Source organism: Dermacentor silvarum, chromosome 10, assembly GCF_013339745.2.
Source record: "Dermacentor silvarum isolate Dsil-2018 chromosome 10, BIME_Dsil_1.4, whole genome shotgun sequence".
In the NCBI taxonomy this organism is placed as follows: domain Eukaryota; kingdom Metazoa; phylum Arthropoda; class Arachnida; order Ixodida; family Ixodidae; genus Dermacentor; species Dermacentor silvarum.
The window spans coordinates 73,872,739-73,893,503 of NC_051163.1; the positions used below are offsets into that span (position 1 = coordinate 73,872,739).

Below are 20,765 nucleotides of genomic sequence, written 5' to 3' on the forward strand. Positions count from 1 at the left end.
ACCATCCGATTTGGCCTGTAATGCCATAGTTAAAGCTCCCGGCGCAGCCGCGAAAAACGGCGGTCTCGAGATGCCAGCATGCAACGCTTACGGTGAGCCGTCGCCAACAGTGGCGACCCTGCACTGCGATTACGTGGCGGGAAACGCTTTCCAGATCCAGCGGCCGTGCGCTTTCTATCTCGGAGCACAGCGCTCGGAGTGCCTGAGAGCACTCGGCGTGAGAGGTGAGCGACCGTGAAGAACCAGCAGAACGCAAGGCTCTTGTTGAACCGGCCGAAGACACGGCGGCTCGCTAGAGAAGTTGAGAACGCTCCGGAACGACCAGCCGAAAATGCCATAAACGAGTGCAAAAGAATAAAAACCAGCCTATCGGAACGCTTGCCCGGGGCCTCTGTCCCTACACCGTAAGGCAATGCTGGCGCCAGGCGGTGCGGCCTGGTACAGGGCGCTATAGGGATCGAAATTATCCAAGAGAAAGGCGGAGGATGGCAAGGTGCGTCCGCTCGCTTACCTCGAGGGCTGTCGAATGGGCCGTTGGCCGGTTCACGAGCTTCGAACGCGGCTGCTGCGCGGGACACGTCGGCACGCCTATCCCGCCGCTTCTTTCTTGTTCATGCGAGGCGGCCGAACACGAGCTGAGACCAAGCAAAGTAACTCGGTCAATCAAGAATGCTGATTGACCGAATTACTCCTAATTGAAATGTTGGATTCAAGGTTTCGAACTCATGGATTCATACTTACAAAGAAACGCAGTTTCAGGCCTACGCTTGTGTTATTCCGCTTTCTTTGCGGAATTCATAATAGCAGTGGACCATGGGAACCTGTAATCCCTCATGTAGTTGTTTATATGTTTGCATAAAGCTCGCGTGACTCACTTGAAAGAGGAAGAAGTTTGTAGATTCGCATATAGTGACACGAAATGTCATCTTGGCCAATCCCCCAGAGACTTCCACGAGAACGAGCGGTCCGTTTCATCTACGCTGCCTACGTTCCTGCGTTTGATCCCTGTAATAGCATCTCCTGCTTTGGGGGCTTGGGTCAAGTATCGGGTGGTATTTTCTTTGTTCACCTTGATCTTACGTTACTCTTTTTATTTCCGTTTGAAGAATTCTTATGTGTTTTTGAGTTACTCAGCCTTGCTTCATGTCTGTCTCATCACCTGGCCTCGGGGCTTCCCCGTGGTCAGCCTCGGTGGCTCCCCAGGAGCTACCACTTGAGTTTTTTCTCCGCAGTGGAACCGGCAACGTTCCCGTGGCCATGGTGCCTACAGACGGGGGTATAATTAACATGAAAAACCCAAAGACGATTCAGGTGGAGTTGCAGAAGGCGTCAACTCACTACCGACAGATCACTGAGGTCCGCCAGTTCGGCAAGGGAGGTATTTTATGTTGCTCGCCAGACCACAACTGTGCCAAAGAACTGCTCAATCGCCCAACATTCGCTTCACATCCGGTGAGATGTTTCGTCCCACCACATCTTGCATGCTCTAGAGGCATTGTACGAGGCGTAGACGTCAGTTTAACCCCGGAAGAGATTTTAGAGATGTTTTCGGTGGCTGGTGTCATCTCCGTTTACCGGTGTAGCCGAGTGATTGATAATAAGAAGACTCCAACTGAGTCAGTGATAATCACATGTGCTGGTACATTGCGACCGACAGAAATCAAGGTCTGGCCCCTTATATATAAGGTTGAAGCTCTAGCTCCACGCATTCTACAATGCGCCAACTGTTGGCGATTCGGTCACAACGTGAGGGGCTGCAGATCTGCGCCACGTTGCCGTAATTGCGGTGACAACCACAATTTTACTGATTGTTCATCCGAAGAAGAGAAATGCTGTCTCTGTAGTGGTGGTCACCACGCTAACTACTCGAACTGTCCTGCGAGAACACAGGAACTTCAAATCCTGGAAGTAATTGAAAGGAGACGTTGCTCACGCCGTGATGCTGTTGCTGAGGTCCAGGGAAGATCTAAGGGATATGCAGGAGTGACAGCATGTCAACAAATGGTTGCAGACTCGACCCTTTCCGATGCTATTGCGATAGCTGTCGAAAAAGCGCTGTCAAAAGCTATGGAACGACTAACATCAAACCTATCGGAGACTCTAGCTCATGTGATGACATCACAAATGATTCCGCTTTTCAGTTCTGTAACGAGCCCTAACACTAGCTCGCAGATTCCTACAAATCTCATTACATCGAACGCTGGGCAACTAATAGATCCCTCGCCAGTCATTGCAGAAAGCACTAAAAATGCAAGACCATCAGCTTCAACTCAGCAGACCGACAACGGATGCTTCTCTGGATCCGTGTCGGAAAACAACCAGGACGTAGAAATGGATCTTCCGACGCTTAAACACACAAGATCACCCAATGATAATTCATCCACCTCTGTCCCGCACTCCAAAACCAAAAAAATTGTTAAAGATAACATTTCAAAATCCGATGCTAACCCCAATTCTTCAAGTTCTATCCATAAATCAAAACCCGCAAAACACGGTAAAGACAGTCTTTCGAAGAAAGATTTTTTAAAAGACAGTATATTAGAGCAAGTGATTTCTACAGTAGGCATTAATTCATCATAGGTGTTTTAAAGGTATTACAGTGGAACTGCCGTTCCATTATTTCTGCAGCCACAGATTTAGTATATTTTTGTTCTCAATTTTCTCTCGACATTATTCTTTTGCAGGAGACTTGGCTATCACATGGCCAAGATTTCCACATAAGAAACTACCGTTTATTTCGATTGGACCGTCCATCCAGAGGTGGAGGACTCGCTTTCCTGATAACAAATAAAATATGCCACAAAGCAACAATATCATATCAGTATATGTCTACGGAGTGCGAGATACTAGCAATTGATGTAACTATTCCTGGTTGTTCTCCGTTTTCTTTAGTTAATACATATTTTCCTGCAGGTGTTCAAGATATTCCATACCTTAATAACGTTGTCAAATCTTGTAGGAAAGAAATTGTGATAGCGGGAGACTTTAATTCACACCATGTGGCTTGGGGTTTCCGAACAGACTCATGTGGAAAAAGATTATCGGACTGGGCAATTAATCAAAGTTTTTGTTGCTTAAACACGAAAACAGTTACGTTTATTCAAGGCCGTTATAAATCAGCATTGGATCTAACATTTGCCAGCACGGGGATGTGCGTGACTTCCTGGTCTACAGTCGACTCTGCTTCAAACAGTGACCATCTACCCATTAGATTTGATATTATGTGCCCTCTTACTTCTTTAGAGTCTCCGGCACGAATTTTTGTCAATTACCAGAAATTTCAGAGTGTATTAAAAGCGACCCTCAACTCCCAGATAACGGTGCCGGATGACATCAAAGCCATGAGTCTTTGCGCGGTATTAAAAAGTTCATATAAAAGATCTCAGTTCAATATTAACAAAGATAAACGTACTCACTCTCCTTGGTGGAATTCGGAGTGCACGCGGGATTATAGAAGACGAAAAGCCGCTTGGAAAAAACTACTTTACAATCAGTCTCCGAGTAACTGGAGTGATTATAAGTTTGCAGCTGCCACATTCAAAAGAACTGTATCGAATGCCAAAGACGAATATGATAAAAAACATGAATTCCTCTCTAAGCCTAACAACAAAAAAGCACTGTTCAGATTCCTTCGGTATAGAAAGTTCATACCGACATCAGCGAATAGGATAAGAATAAACTTTATTTGTCCAGCGGTTAAGGCTGTTGGTGCCCGGGGCTATCTTTCACCACGCGAGATATCTGCTTCATTAGAATTCATAGGAAAGGGATTAGCTCAACGCTTAACATCACGTTTGCCGAATCGACAATTAAGACCTCCCATCGCGGATGACTTTGTGGAAGTCACAGTGTCGGAGCTTTCCAATATCGTTAGATCTTTGCCTGCCTCAGCACCAGGTCCTGGTGGCATTTCCAATGCCATGTTAAAAATTTTGTTTGCAATGTTTCCTGAGGAACTTCTAAACACCGTGAATTATTCTCTAAAAAATGCTTGGATTCCTCAAGAATGGAGGACAGCCAAAATAATTCCGCTACTTAAAAAACAAGGAGCTGGCTACAATCTTGACAATATTCGACCTATTTCTCTTACCTCAAATATGGTAAAACTTATTGAAAGAGTTCTATATGATCGCATGATAGATCATATATCTAAAAATTCGTTACTGAGCCCAAGTCAAATAGGTTTCCGGCCTGGTCTCTCTATTTGGTGTGCGCATGTAGACTTGGAAAGCCGTATCCAACTTGCTAGAAACAGAAAAGAATTGAGTGCTTTAGTGACTCTTGACGTGGCGAAAGCTTATGACAGTGTCGAGTACCCACTACTACTGGACAGATTACAGTCCTACGATTTTCCGAGATATATAACGACATGGATTTTTGAATTTTTAAGAAATAGAAAATTTTATTGTTTTCAAAACGGCGTTTCTTCAACAAAATTCGATCAGACAAGAGGGGTGCCCCAGGGGGCTGTTCTGTCTCCTGTCCTATTTAACCTTTTGATGAGTTAAATTCCACTGAGCCGGGAAGTTCATCTCTATGTCTATGCAGACGACATCGCATTTTTCGCGACAGCAAAAGACATCAATTCCCTTTACCTGTCCTTGCAAACATACCTCAGTATGCTGGAGACGTGGCTTCACACTCTTCACCTGTCTCTAAACGTAAACAAAAGTGCAGTCCTTGTCTTTCCGCTTTCCGGGCCGATACATTTATCTTTAGTGTATGATCAGAGAACAATTCCACAAGTAGAGTCGCTTAAGTACCTGGGTATCACATATGATGAAAAACTTAGCTGGCGTTCTCACATAGAAAATATTGCAACGAAAGGGACACGAGCTGTAGGTTTATTACGTAGGATCAGTAACCGGCGATCTGGTATGCGAAGTGACACATTAATTATGATCTACCGTATGTATGTACGACCGATTATAGAATTTGGATGTGTTTTGTTTTCCGGAGGTGCAAAATATAAAATAAGACCACTTCTTCTTTTAGAGAGAGAAGCTCTTCGAATATGTTTAGGCCTGCCTAAATTCGTTGCTAAAAACGTGTTATACCAGGAAGCGCGCTTACCTTCTCTTCACACGAGATTCTGTATGCTTACGGTTCAAACCTACTTAAGGGCTTATGAATCGCCTCTTAGACGTACAGAATTTATATTTACTAGTGAACCAAATTCATTTTTTGAGATCACGTGGCCTCGGTTACATACCCCACAGATTGTATTTGTGCAGGCACAATTAGCACCTTTAAATGTTCACATTAGGGAAGTCATTCCGTTTGATAGGTCCACATTGTCCTTTAATATAGAATTTGCGGATATTTTCCCCAATAACGCAAAACTGCTGCCACCAACATATTTGAATGCCCTTTTGCAAGATTATTTGGCCCATTTCCTAATAACTGTAATAGCGACTGATGCTTCCTCGTGTGAAGAGAAGGCAGGCGTGGGAATTTACTCACCATCCCTCGATTGGTCTTTTTCACTTCGCCTGCCAGATTACACACCAGTTTTTCAGGCCGGACTTCTGGCAATAATTCTTGCATTGAGAAAGTTACCGCTATATGTTACAAAAGTTATTATTGTCACAGATTCCCTTTCTGTATGCAGCGCGCTTAACGCATCTACAAATTTGACAGCTTTAAACACGTTTTATACATTAGCTCCTCCCCACTTAAAGTTAGTTCATTTAGTATGGGTACCAGGCCACCGAGACATCCAACTTAATGAAATAGCTGATTCTTTAGCACGAGCTTCTTTAAAGGGTCCTGCGATATCTGTGCTGCCGGCAACTGCGTATATCACTGCAGCCAGATATAGGCAGTTTGCTTTGACTGAAGACAAGAAAAGCCTCGCACTAGCAAAATCAACAGACTTTATACATCTAAATTATTCTTGGAATCGACAGTGGTGTCCCAACCGGCAATTCGAAGTAACATTTACAAGACTGCGTTGCCGTATTCCACAACTAAATTTTTACTTGCACAGATGTGGTCTGGCGGCATCACCATTATGCTACCTCTGCAATGAACCAGAATCTATCGATCACTTTTTACTATCCTGTCGGCGGTTTTCTAATCATCGACAACGATGTTTAGAAATCCCACTTCGTATTCTAGGACTGCCGTTAAGCAGTTCAGTTTTACTCTCACTTGGAGCCACGGTGTTAGGATATGGCCACGGGAATGTTTGCCGAGCCATTTATAACTTTTTATGTGACACAAGAAGATTGCCTTATTAATATTTTCCCATTGTTACGTGATTGCTTCATTTGTCCTTCAATAAATTATAGCTTTAGCAAATTCAAAAAGTAAAGTCATAAAACCACAATTATATTATTATTATTATTATTATTATTATTATTATTATTATTATTATTATTCAAAATCTACGTATTTCCTTTGCTGTATTTATTTATTATTAAATTGATATTTCTATTCCTATTCAGGCAAGGCTGACTAACTTAGTAAACACTACTTAATTCTTTTATTATTGCTTTATTTCTCATTTTCAATTAGTCATTTATTTTTATTCTTATACTTATGTATTTATAAATTAATTTATTTCAAAGTTCTATTATAATACCACCCGGTTCGTGGCCTATCCCCCTCAGTGGGTTGTGCCAAGTGTTGAGGCATCATCATCATCATCACCAATCCCCCTCCGTGGGTAGGAGCCACAGGCGTGCAGGCGTGATAGGCTACAACAACAACAACAACAACAACAATGTCATTACTTCATCTAGGCTCTAGGAAGCAGTCGAAAGAAGGACAAGGCGACGAAATGGAGTCATCGGTCTATGCATCTTGATGACGTTCCCCAAGCCGCATCCTGATCGCGGTCCTGATCGCTGGCTCCTCGATCGCTGACGTGTCCGAGAGGGGATTGGTCACATTTTAACTGATTTGAGTACTTTGTTCCTTCTAAAGGTTGTTTCTTTTTCTTTCCTTTCCAGGGACCGTGAATGCCGGTCTCTGGTCCCGGCCAGGGATCGCCCTGGTCGGCTAGCCGTCCCACTGAGTCGGTGCCTCTGGAGTGTTTCCTTCGGAACGGAGTGAATACCTTGCCCGTGGCGCTCGTTCCCACGGATGGTGGATCCATTCGATTGACTGAATCGGAAAGCTTCCAGGAGGAGCTGCGTGCCATAACGGAACATTTCATTGACATCTCGGAGGTGAGGCGGTTTGGCAAGACTGGCATTCTATGTAAGTCGTCTAACGTTCAATGCCTCAATGACTTACTTAACTGCTCGAGATTCGCTAACATCGTGGTTCGTGCATTCGTGTCACCGCATCTTGCATGCGTGAAAGGCATTGTTCGTGGGGTTCCCACTAATATCACTCCTGAGGCCTTCTAAAGATGCTCTCTCCGGCTGGTGCTGTTTCTGTCTACAGATGCAATAGATCAGTGGGTGATAACCACGTTCCTACCGAGAGTATTATTGTCTCGTTCGCCGGCTTAACGCGCCCGTCCGAGGTGAAGGCATGGCCATATTTATTCCGTGTGGAGACATTGACACCTAGACCCCTGCAGTGCTGAAACTGCTGGAGATATGGACACAGCGCGAATCCTTGCAGATCTTCTGTGAGATGCTGCAGCTGTGGCGGCTCTCATTGCGCATCAGCATGTGACGTAGATGAGCCAAGGTGCTGCTTGTGCGATGGAGCACATATTGCTACGAATAATAACTGTCCTGCGCGAGGGCGGGAGATTCAGGGGCTTGAGATTGCAGAGAAACGCCACTGTTCTCGTGCGGAAGCCATAGCAGAAATTAAAGAGCGTGATGTTGGATACGCAGCTGCTGCATCCCGTCAGTCCACATCCCTCGAAGCCACGGTTTCGGCCGCCGTAGCCGCCGCTATTGACAGGGCAATGCCAATAGTGATGGAGCGACTTTTCAACACGTTTACCGAAAGTATTACCGAGATGCTGACTGCTAAATTCAACACCCTCCTTCAATCGCACTCTACTGTTACTGCCCCCAATTCGGCTACTAGTTCTGCTCAATATTCAAAAGAAACGAACTTGGACAGACAGGCAGAGAGAGGTTCACTCTGATACCTCCGTGGCTTCTCCGCTATCACCGACTGCGGTGCCCAGCACCTCTTTTGGGCACATGAGGCTTGGAACCATCAGCAATAGACGTAAGAGTTCCCCACTGTCTCCAACTGATTCTCCTAAATCTAAGGCGAAAAAAAGGAAAAAAAAAACATTGAACACCACGAGCAGGATGCGTTGCGTTTTGCCATGGAATCATCCGTACTAGGATCACAATAGCATCAGTAAGAGTCCTTCAATGGAATTGCCGCTCTATTTCCTCCGGTTACGTTGACCTTCTTTATCTAGTTCATAATCTAATTCCAGATATTATTTTACTTCAAGAGTCATGGCTTTCATCACATCAACGATTTACTATTAATAATTTTCGAACATTTCGTTTAGATCGCCCAGGTAGAGGCGGTGGGCTACTAGTGTTAGTTTCCTCAAAAATGTACCACAAGGCAACTGTAACTTTTGAACATGTATGTTCAGACTGTGAAATTTTAGGTTTAGATTTTTTACTGCCTGGTTGCGCTGCGTTTACATTGGCTAATGTGTACTTCCCGAATGGAGTCCAGTGCACTGATCACCTGGACTCATTGTGCCGAAATTGTTCACATGCAATGCTCCATGCAGGAGACTTTAATTCCCATCATACATCTTGGGGAATGAAAACGGATGTTTGTGGAAAGAGGCTGTAGAATTGGATCAATGATATGAATTTTCAATGTCACAATTCAGGTCAAATTACTTTTCTACGTGGGCGATTCTCATCTGCATTAGACCTGACTTTCTCTTCCGCTCAGATGGCTATTTCATCGTGGGACACCTTTGATAATGGAACAAGTAGCGATCATTTACCCATTACATTTGAAATTATGCTTTCAGGTCAGGTTTCTATTGTATGGCAAAAACGGCTCATTAATTATAAAACTTATAAGTCAGCTATAAATGCAGGGGTATCATCGTTAACCCCTAGTGATGAACAGCGGAGGGCTGACTCGGTTGTATCGCTTTTACATTCTTCGATTCAGTCCGCTGAGTTTACGGTGATGTCTGGGAGCTCACCGTCAAACTCAGCTTGGTGGAATGTAGCATGTACACGAGCTTATAGGCGCAGAAAAGCAGCATGGAAAAGTCTCAAACATAATCATTCACCGAACAATTGGCTTGACTATAAATTCTATGCAGCTGTATTTAAAAGAACTGCGGCAAAAGCTAAAGAGGAACAAAAAAAACGGACTGCATTCATCTTTACCAAAACCAGAAAGAAGATCTGCACTTTTTAGGTTTCTACGGAGCAAAAAATCTTTCCAGCAGTCCGTATGGTCACATTCCGATGTACTATCCCCCAAAGAAGCGGCAGATTTACTAGATGATATCGCGAAAGGTCTTGAAGCTCGTTTTTCTTCGCTGTGTCCTAGACCTAGAAGGCTTCATAGTTCGACATACGAGTTTGTAGAAGTCACCATGACAGAATTATCCGATGTCATTTTAACTGCTCATCAATCGGCTCCTGGACCTGACCGTATCACAACAGCAATGATTAAATTATTATTTAACTCTTTCCCTAAAGAACTTTTGTATATAGTTAACCGTTCCCTTAAATATACGTGGATCCCGGACTCCTGGAAAATTGCAAGAGTTATACTTTTACTAAAAAATCAAAACCTCGGATATGTCTTGGACAACATTCGGCCCATTTCACTTACATCGAGCCTAGTCAAAATAATAGAAAAAGTAATGCATGTCCGGCTCAATGAATTCACTTCTTCCAAGGGTATTCTGTGGTCGAGGCAAATAGTATTTAGGACCTCATTGTTCAATATGGTGAGCTCACGTTCATTTAAAAGCCGCATTCGACTCGCAGGATTATCAGGAAACGTATCAGCTTTAGTAACTTTAGATATTACAAAAGCATATGACAGTGTCGAGCATGGAATTTTAATTTCTAGATTAGTGAGCTGTGCTGTTCCAGACTATATAGTGGCCTGGATAGAAGAGTTCCTTTCTGACAGAAAATTCTTTTGTTTCAAAGATGGGGTGACATCGGGTACGTATAAACAGACGAGAGGCGTACCACAGGGATCAGTTCTCTCTCCGCTTTTGTTTAATATTTTGTTATCTTCTTTCTGTCCCAACTCATCAGGATGTGCAACTCTACCTCTATGCTGATGACATTGCATTTTTCTCCTCATCACGGGATATCAATACGTTGCACGAAATTTTACAATCTTATTTGTCTGCACTCGAGATCTGGCTGGACGGACTGTCATTTTCCCTTAACGTTAAGAAATGCGCGTTACTTGTATTTTCATTATCAAATCCCGTTTTCATTTCTCTTCATTATCGAAATGAGCCAATACCGCAATTGCAGCTGTGAAGTACTTGGGGATAACCTATGATGGTAGACTAAACTGGCAACAGCAAATCGAAACAAATGCTAGGAAAGGAGAACGTGCAATGGCATTCTTGCGCCGTTTCAGTAATAAAAAGACGGGTATGCGTACGGCTACGTTGCTGATTTACAAATTCTACGTCCGCCCTATTCTCGAATTCGCCTGTGTTCTTTTTTCAGGATGTGCAGCACACAAGCTGCTTTAATACTGCTAGAAAGGCAAGCGCTACGTCTTTGTCTTCGGTTGCCACGTTTTGTGGCTAATGATGTGCTTTATCTGGAGGCTGGAATTTTCCCGCTTGAGTCCAGGTTTAAGCAACTTACTGTCGTGACTTTTCTAAAGCTTTACGATACATCCCTATTCCGTTTGCAATCCGTTTTCATCAATTATCCCGATTTATTTTTCCGAACACATTGGCGGCGTTATCGACAACCTCAAGTTGTTTTTGTTCAGACGCTGTTATCAAAACTTCTCCAAAAACTGATTCGTTAAAGGCGAACTTGATTTTTGATGATATTTTTCCAAAACACGCTAAACTTCTTCCGTCACGCATACTTGAAGGTCTCCTTCAAGATCATCTTAATCAATTTAGGTCTCACTTGGTTATTTCTACGGACGCTACACAAAATGCAGAGAAGGCCGGAGTGGGCATCTTTTCAAATCAGCTTAATTGGTCTTTTGCTCTTCGTCTAGCAGATTACACCCCAAGATTTCTTGCAGAATTTCTGGCCATCATTCTAGCCATTACAAAATTGGGTACCCAGACATCAAAAGTAATAATTGATACCGATGCGCTGTCGGTTTGTACACATTTACCTTCTACAAATCATTCACACCTACTGAATACATTTTCGACTCTTGTTCGAGACAATTTGTTTGAAGTCCGCTTTGTATGGGTCCCCGGTCATAGTGGAATTTCTTTAAATGAATCAGCTGACTCGCTCGCATCATTGTCACTAAATGGTCCTGTCTTAAATATCCTTCCTGATTTCGCTTTTATAACAGGTGCTAGATTTAAACGCTTTTTATTTCTAAATTGTACTAAATCATCCCTACTTTCTGCAGAGGATTTTCGACATCTAAATTTCCATTGGAACACGTTCAAATGCCTTTCACGACAATGCGAGGTGACATTATCATGCTTCCGTTGTAGAGTTCCCCGCCTAAATTTTTACCTTCATAGATCTGGTTTGTCTATAACTAACCTTTGTTCTTTTTGTAATGAACCAGAAACTATGGACCATTTCTTCCTTTCTTGCCGCCGCTTCTCCTCCCTCCGCAGAATGTTCCTCATATATCCTACAAGTAAGCTTGGTTTAGCGCTTACTACACCAAACATTTCGTCCTTTCGTGCGTGTCAATTAGGCACAAGCCATGGGTCAATGATTTCTGCTATCCACAAGTTTATTGAAGCGTCAGGAAGGCTTCACTGCTAGGGTACCGACCGTGGGACACTTGAGTTTATTTTTCCCCCTAAATTTATGAATATGCCCTCTCAAGTTTTCTGTTGGCATTGAGTTGAATATTGCTTTGTATTAAATGTGCCTTTCTCCCATTTTGTTTTGTTAGACGCACATTTCAAATCTAATGTGGCCAATCCCCCTGTGGGTACGAGCCATGTTTTGAGGCAACAACAACAACAACAACGAAATGTTTCGATTATTCAAGTACTACCGGCAATTACCTTTCTTCATAGAACAAGCTTTTCGGAGAGAAATGGTACTGTGCGAATTTTAGGCCCCGTATTTCATAAACTCCTGAGATTTTCAACACTTGTCGCATAAGGGAAACCGTAAACTCTGTCAAACACGAACACTCGGAGTCGCAGTTACTAGGCTACGCCGTCGATTTCCATTTCGAAGGTTTCACCGACAAAGAGCTGGTCTGGTTCTCTGACCCGACAGTTTCTCCTCCGGCGAACCTGAAGCCGATAATTTTCTCGTTTCTTGTGTAAAATATTCTAATTTGCAGAAATTAATCCCAGAAAATACATTATACCTTCTTCTTATATGCTCAAAATTTGCAATTTTTGAGTGCCCCGACACTTTACACAGTGACAGGAAGGTTGGCACTTTCTAGGACTTTCATGCGGGGTCAATAACAAGAGTTCCGCTGATTCAGTGAATAAACTTTATATCAGACCAAACTGTTCCTTCCCGAAGGTGGGCGGCCACCGTATTCCAGGTAGCCATATATAATTCCGTTCGCGAATTAGACAACGTGAGTCTATAACCTGTATATGTTAGACGATTGTTCAGTAAACAATCAGTTGACAGTCAGTGCCGCGTTGTCGTTTTTTTCTTCCAATTTTCCGTGTCTTGGGTTGTGCTGTTACCAACGTTACGATGAATCCTAACCAAGTGGGCCAATTTGCCGTCTTGATGCAGTATAATACTAGTACTCAGGGCTCTTTGTGTCAGCTCAAACCTTGATAACCCAGCCTGTTTGGCCGCCATGATTGCCTTGTGTGTGTGTAAGGTCAGGGTTGCATCTTGGCACGTCAGACAAGGAATCTTAGCAGTTGACGTCCAGGTGCTGAGCGGGCGGCAGAAGCCTTCGCTTGGTCATTCACGAAGGTTGTGCAAATTTCTCAAGTATGACTGGTGGCGACAAGTTAGAACTCTTAAGGGCTTGCTTCGAATCGCGCATGCAAGTCATCTAGAGGGTACCCCACGTTCACTGGCAGTGGTGCAACATAGCTAATTTCACCAGCGAATTCCTTTGGCGCAGCGTTCCTCCTACGCTGCTGGTGAAGAAGAAAGGAAAACATGTCCATGGCCATGTGCTTAACCTGACGACGACGCATATTCCGGCGGAATACAAGCAGGTCTTGGGTGTCGGCCCGAAGTACTGCTTCGAGCCTCACCTGAACCCCTTCAAGAAGGTGCCACACCAAGGCCGGTCTCAACATGTGCCAAAGACGACGAAGGTTCAAGGTGTGTTTCAGAGTGTGTAGATGCCATTGCCGGGACGGGAAGAGGGCGGGGTGGCAAGGACGTGCTTAGGCTCCTTGTTAATTTTCGTTGTGAAAACAAATTGCATGTGTTAGTAACTGACAAAGAAGGGTACTTCGTTGTTTTGAATTCTGCTTTGTATTCGCAAAAGTCTGAGGTAGCAGTTGTGAAAATTTTTAAAGCTCTAAAAGCTGAAGCTGTGAAAGTTAAGCAGCAAGCACTATCTTTGTTTGAAGAAATAAATGTGCCACCTTTAGCAGCCAGCGTAAAGAAAGCGAAAAATGTGTTTTTACAATCGCACTAGGTTGACATGCCTTTCCGGGCTATAGTCTCGTAAAAAGGCAGCTGGCTGTTGATTGTGTTGCGTTTTCTGCAGAAGAATCTTATGCGCTTAAAATAGTTGACCCTTTCAGTATAGCCAATTCTGATACTCTCTGCAAGTACCTGAAAGGTAGTTCGGTGGACATTTGTTGTGCCTTCAGTGTAGATGTGGAAAACTTATATTACTCCCTTCCACATGCCCCGGTTCTGAAGGGCGTTTGAGACTCCACAGTTTATTGCAATGATGAAGGAGCCTTCATTAATGGTTGCGGTATTTCAATATAAGCTTTTCTTGAAATTCTGTCTTTTTACTTGATGTTTACCTTTGTTTTGTGGCGAGGGGGTCTTTATGTACCAAAATCGGGGGTATGCATTGGGTCATGTGTGGCTCCTATCATCAGTGACATAGTTCTAGGTTATATTGACAGGCAACTAGAGATGCACCTTGAAAAGCTTTCGTGTGGGGTTTTCCGATATGTTGATTCCTTTATACTTATCAATAGTGACATTCACCCCGAGGGTGTTGACAAAATTATGATGGTATTCATGCAGCATGGCATGGGTCTTGATCTTACTTTCGAAGTCTCTAAATGTCATCAACTGCAGCTTCTAAACCTAAGATTAACTTTTGGTAAAAGTTGTGTGTGCTAGAAATATGATCCCAGGTCGGTGAAGCCCATTTTAAACTATAAATCCAGTCATTCTAATGTTGTAAAATGGTCTATAGCGAAGACTCTCCCAAACGCTGCACCTAAGAAGTCGTGTTTACATATGTACAAGCATGTTTGTATCAGGTCAACCGTTTACTGGATGCTGGATACTCTGAAGTGATCATTTCATCTGTGTGTGAAACTATGGTTCGTGGTGTCAAGAGTATAAATGACAAAGGTGGTAAAACTGAGTCAGCGAAAAAAAGAAAAAAAAGCGAAGTAGTACCGTATGTATACAAATTGGCGCATGGGATAAACACGTTCGTTCCAGGTACGGCATCGATGTCTGTTTTTCTGCGAGACATAAAATAGGTCGCATATATATGCCCGATAATTCACAATATGCAGAAGTATAAGCAAGTTAAGCGAAAGTGCACTGTCAATCATTTGAACGGGTGCATCACATCAGCCGAGCAAGTTGTGTATGCCATTCCGTTATCTTGTGTTAGAGAGTACGTGAGACAAACGATACAATGTGTGAATGTTCGACTCGGGGAGCAAGAGCTGTCTCTTCAAGAGGTTGTGCTAATTCATCTTCCGGTGCTTTGCAAGCCGTGCGATTGTCGCCCCATTTTTTTAAAGAAAACTAACGTCACCTTTAAACACGCGAGCCAATTGACAAGAGAAATCTCTGAGGCTTACAGATTACAGATTACGGACAAGACATGTATCAGCGAACCGTCTATCGTTCTTCACGGCAAGGAGTTTCGTTACATTTCTCATCTTGATTATGTGCAAGTTCATCATAGCTGACTTGACGTATCTCTGTGTCTCGCGCATGTCATGAATATTTGATTTTGGCACCTATATATGTTATACCATTCTTCAAGAAAATGTCAGTTGAGAGTAAGCGCCGCGTTGTCATTTTTTCCTTCCTATGGTCCGTGTTTTGTGTTGCGCTGTTAAGTAACTAACGAAGAAGGTAGATTAACGTTGGTACAAATTAGAACAAGATGGAATAGGATGGATTAAAGTGTAATAATGTAGATTGAGGTTGATCCAAATCAGAACAAGGTGAATAATGGTGGATTAAATCGAAGTAAGGTGAATTCAAGGGGATTGAAGTTAGTACAAATTAGAGCAAGGTAGACTAAGGTGGATAAAAGTGGATTAAGGTAGGTAAAAGTTAGAGCAACGTGGATTAAGGTAAAGTTGTGAAGGAGATGTAGCAATGTCTGACATCATGTATCATGGGCGTAACCAATTAGGAAGTCAGAATGCTTTGCATTCAAATCTCATACAGATACTCAATGGAGTGTTAATTTGTTTTAACACGAAAGTTTTTTATGCCGGGGTCCACCAAGACTTCACTGACGTATTTCCGTCACGGATATGACGTTCTTGCAATGTACACGAACATAATACAAAGAAAGAAACCAGAAGAAAAAGTTCCACAAACATGCAAAATTCGGAAATCGAACCCACGACCTCTCGGTCCGCGACGATAGATCGCCGAGCGTTTAACCCATTGCGCCACAAACGCATTTGCAGAGAGCTACACAGACGCGCCTTATATATCTAACACTCCTCCGTGTACCCGCGCTCTTGCTCGGGGTGGTGCCGCCGCCTACGAGCAGAAAAGAGAAGTACTGCATTATGACACTAACGCGCACCGACAGTGAACGCTTCCGTGGTCTCAGCACTACGACGCCTCGATGCCAGCATTCGAAGGGACGCTGGCATCAAGAAGCACTACCAACGCCACCTAGGTGGCGTTCACCGTACTCAGCACAGCGGAGCGTGGCCTCCGCAATTAGCTCTGAAAATGTTTCTGAAGCTGATCGCGGAGGCTGCAATTACGACGCGCTGTACGCGCTGATTTGACTCGGTGACGATTCAGTTACGTGCTTTGTCTTGCGCGTTGTATTAGTGTGTCAGTTACGTGCTTCGTCTTTCGCGTTGTGCTAGCGTGTGCAGCGTAGTGCAGCTTCCATATGCACGACGGTTGCTCATGGTCATCGACGTTGGTAGTCGTGATGGAGGAGACGTGCCACCAGGCGTCAGCGTGGGTGCATCAACGCCTAAGGGCGCTTTAGCCACAAAACACCAATAGACATTATATATCAATGTGCAATAAACATTACACTACTTCTGTGAAGACACGTTTCACTTTCGTGTTCTATACCGATTCCTATATAAGAGGGATCAACCACATTTTTTTCTTCTGGCTGGATGTGTTTTCATCCTGTTGCAATCAGCTGTTTTGTTTCCAGAGTTCTTCCTGTAGTAGCCAGGCATCTCGTTGTTAAAAATATTTGCTTCTATACGGCTTTACCCAAAGAATCCAGCTGGGGCAATGTTTGCAAGCTGCCACGCTCTGACTTATTTTACATTTTTATTTCTGAAATATTTGGTCCTATTTTAATGCTTGTTTCTTTTCTTGTGTTCTCTGAATCAAATTTACTGTTTTTCAATCAATCTCGCTGATCAACTTCCGGAAGCACGTTCGCACTCAGAACGTTGCACTGCTTATTTACGAAAGGGTTTATACCCATGCAATTAGTGCCCAACTCCGCACAATTGTCGGTGTCGACGTGAAGAAGTCTTTCGACGACGTTCATCATTTCGATGACGTGCACCCCACCCTAAAAAACGTCGTCTACAGAAGTCTGGTATGCGCATAGTCTCGTACGTCAGTGACTTTCTCAGAGACCGTGCCATTCGCTTCATAGAACAGGACAGCCAGTCGTCCGAAGTCTATCGCATCTAGTGAGGAACCTTCCAAGCTGTGTCTTTTCTCCAATGTTTTTCAGTCTCACTATGAAACCTATAAAACGCTTATTCCTTCTTCGAAACACATACCATATATGCCAATGACATCTCGCTTTGGTGCGTTACACCAAGTCCGGGTGAAGTCCGTACAAGCTGCTCTGGATGTCATTGATTCATAAACTCGCACATTTGGAGTTGCATGCTCTCAGGAAGAATGGGAGTACATTACACTCCCTAATACCCACACCAGCAAAGGCAAAGCCTATTGGCGCCTGATCGAGCTTAATTTGGCAATTTGGCGGTCAATACTCATCTCCCCCGTAAAGTCATTCTTGTCGGATTTAGGTAGCAACAAGGCGGTGGCAACTGCGAACAACTTTGGCGCACACTAACACAAATCAGTCAGGTCCCCTACATGATCACTGCTATCACGAAAAGGTGTTGAGGTCTCCATGAACTAGAACCCAACAAAATAGTGAAAGCTACCATCTATTCACGCATCATGTGCGGCCTCCCTTACGTCACCATCAGAAGTACAGAATGCCGCCTCCTCGAAATAGCACTTCGAAAGTTCCGCCGCAGTGAAATGAGAGTACCCCGCTCTGCCATGACCACTTGCCTTCGAGTGGCTGCACTCCATAGCACGCTCTACGATAAGCTGCAAGCGCACCTCCAGGGCAAACAACATCTCGCCTCCTTTCATTAAGGCCGCGAAATCCTCCGTGAACGGGGCTATGACACCAGTCGCCTCCCTGCTATTCCTCTAAATCTTCCGCTACGAGCTCCAAGACTTGGATATTTCCCGTAACATGGAATAAAAATCCGGAATATAACAATGGACGTCGTCACGCCAGAGCTGAGAACCACCAAACTCCCTCACCGGAGACATATTAGGTCGATGCTACTCACACCACGCACAGAACCACCACGGCAGTTGTCGGCCCAGGTGTCAACATCGTGCGTCATCACGAAGCAGACTCAACCCCCACTGACGCTGACGTCCTAGTCAAGGCAAGCTACTTGCCTGCGTTACCAAAGCAAACACACAATTACTTTATGCAGCAATACCAAAAGTGTCCGTCGGGCTTTCGAATTAAGCACTGTGCCACCCAACCTCCGAGTGACATTAACATCCCACATGCAGACCCCCTCATGCCTACATGTCCAGCTTGTGCAGGAAGGAGCCTGGCCACCAGGAGTCCAGGTTACTGAGGAAGCTCGTAACCTATCTCATGAAACCTCGACACCGTGCACCCCCATACCGTGGCATGAAACGTATTGCCCGAGCGCGCAGCAGTCTGAGCACCGAAAGTAACGTGGCGCAAACCTCAAAGCGCTGCTCCCTCCCCCATACCCTTCTATGCGCCTTCATAATGCGAACCTCATCACGCCGGCCAAGACACTGACCCTTCGAATGACGCTACATAGAACCCCATAGAGGAGCGTCGCGGCCGCATGTACTGCTAGTTGTGGGGGCTTACTCTGATGCTATCCAAGCATACCGGATCTGTCCCCGAGCATGTTTATCACCATTCTCCTACGTCTCCCACATTTCAACTTGATAAAGTTAGACCAAGGCCCCATGGGGCGCACAGTAAATGCTCTGGCCTCGGCCGCCTCCACGTTCTCCATATTCAAGGCACCTCACTACGCACCTGACCCCCGACAGCTTCGTTATTCCTGCTTGTATATAAAATGGCGATGCAGACAAAACATCGCCACAAAAGCATGTCTTGCTCACTATATAATGTTCCAGTTCCTTTTGTCCGGCTGTAGAGCGACACTGACGATCTTATCCACACTGACAGAACCTTCGTGTCATTGAGGTGACAACTATGGAAGTAACCTGTGTGATATGCGTACGTGTCAATATAATGTATTACCATTGTGTCTACGTTTACTTGATCCCGTGAAGTTATCCATGCCTATTACGCTGACTTACCCATCTCGGCCACTTTCTCTTAACCAATACTCTAACCTCCTTCTGCTGATATCCACCTGCTGATCTCGTCACTAGCTGCTTTCCTTCCACAGACGGTCAAATGGTAACGCGAGCACTCAAATCCTTCTGGTGATATCCGCTTTATCTGACTCTTGAAATCGTCTGAATCCATTTAAAAACTTCATTTTTTGAAGGGTATCGATGTTTGCTCTTTCTCAAATGCATTCTAACGGCGCTCTTCTCCAACGTAAACGCTCTTCACCAATTACACTGAAAAATTACTGTACCCGTACAAGGGAGACTGCTGTTGTGTGGTTTTAACTAAAATATTAAAGTAACAAAAAACACGCTCGGGTCAGCATGTGGTACACGAATGACGTCAGCAAAAGCACCTCTACTTCACATATATTATTCGCAGGGTATCGAATAGTTTCGCAAGGCTCATCACTGACAGGTAAGCAGTCAATGATTGGATAAAGATAATAAGGAGTGATGACGGGTTTTATAGGTCTCATGACCATTGATAATAGTTCGACGCAGATGGCTGATGCGCTAAAAAGTGATAAGGGCTATAATGGTCCGATGAGTTCTGAGAAGGTGTAAAAAGAGCTGATAAGGACCGGATCAAGCTCGAGAAGACTGATAAGGACGGATAATGATTCACAAGGGTCCGATTAATTGCGATAAGGTTGGTAACCACCTCTAAGCGTTGATAAATGTCGAATTAAGTACGATAAGGTCGATAACTACCAAAAAGGGTTGATGAGGGCCCGATTACTTGAGATAAGGTTGATAACGACGAAGGGTTCATAAAGGTCGAATCAGGTACGATAAGTTCGATAGAAACCTAAGGGTTCAGAAGGATCGCATCGAGTTAGATAAGGTTGATAAGCACCGATCAGAGTTGATAAGGGTTTTTGCTGGTCGGATCAAGTTTGATAAAATTTGTAATGACACCTGGCCGCATGGAGATAAGCAAGTGACACAATCCATACGCTTACTTAGCGGCAGTGGACATTCTGCATAATTGTTTCGTTGCCAACTTCATTTCTTTCGTCATACGTGTATTGTGTTTGTCAATTCAGGCACGTTCACAGTTCTACATGCAATAATGTGTTATTAGCCAAGACTGCGTACATATCGAGTGGCCCATAACCAGCTGCAAAATCCCCTAACCAAAGTTGTCTTTTAACACTTGAAAGCCAGAAGCACCAAGTACACAAATGGGAGGATGTAGTAGAGTTAACAATAGCATCATCCAATTTCCTGGCTGCATTAACAAGCGCGGAATCTTCTGTGATCGATAAAAAGCATAACTACATCATTTCATCTCGTTTTGTATTTCATATCTATCAAAACTTGCAACCAAACTTACTAAACACACTAATTGCATCGCGCCACGAATGGCGCAGTTGTGTGATTCACAAACGCTCAGGTAAACACCCACACCGAACACAATATACGGAAATTCCGAGCTCTCAACTTTAAAACATAATGTGTCTATAATAGACGGGTACTCATCATAACGTAAGGTAAAGAAATACCACATTATCACAATATAATGTTTGAGTCTTAGAATATTGAGGCTGTGAATACAGTTAAATTTCTTGGTGTAACCTTCTCCAGGAACTTGCAATGGAATGACCACATAGACTAAATTCTCCTGAAGCGCAGCATCACAGTTGG

At 43.9% G+C, this 20,765-nt stretch overlaps 1 protein-coding gene and 1 long non-coding RNA gene across 2 annotated transcripts in view; one reads left to right on the forward strand and one right to left on the reverse strand.

The window, feature by feature from the left end:
• The window catches only part of LOC125940785 (uncharacterized), an 847,616-nt gene that overhangs the window by 755,450 nt on the left and 71,401 nt on the right, over positions 1-20,765 (forward strand). The window lies entirely within an intron of this gene.
• LOC125940786 (uncharacterized) overlaps positions 1-20,765 on the reverse strand; it is a 46,945-nt gene that overhangs the window by 20,245 nt on the left and 5,935 nt on the right. The window lies entirely within an intron of this gene.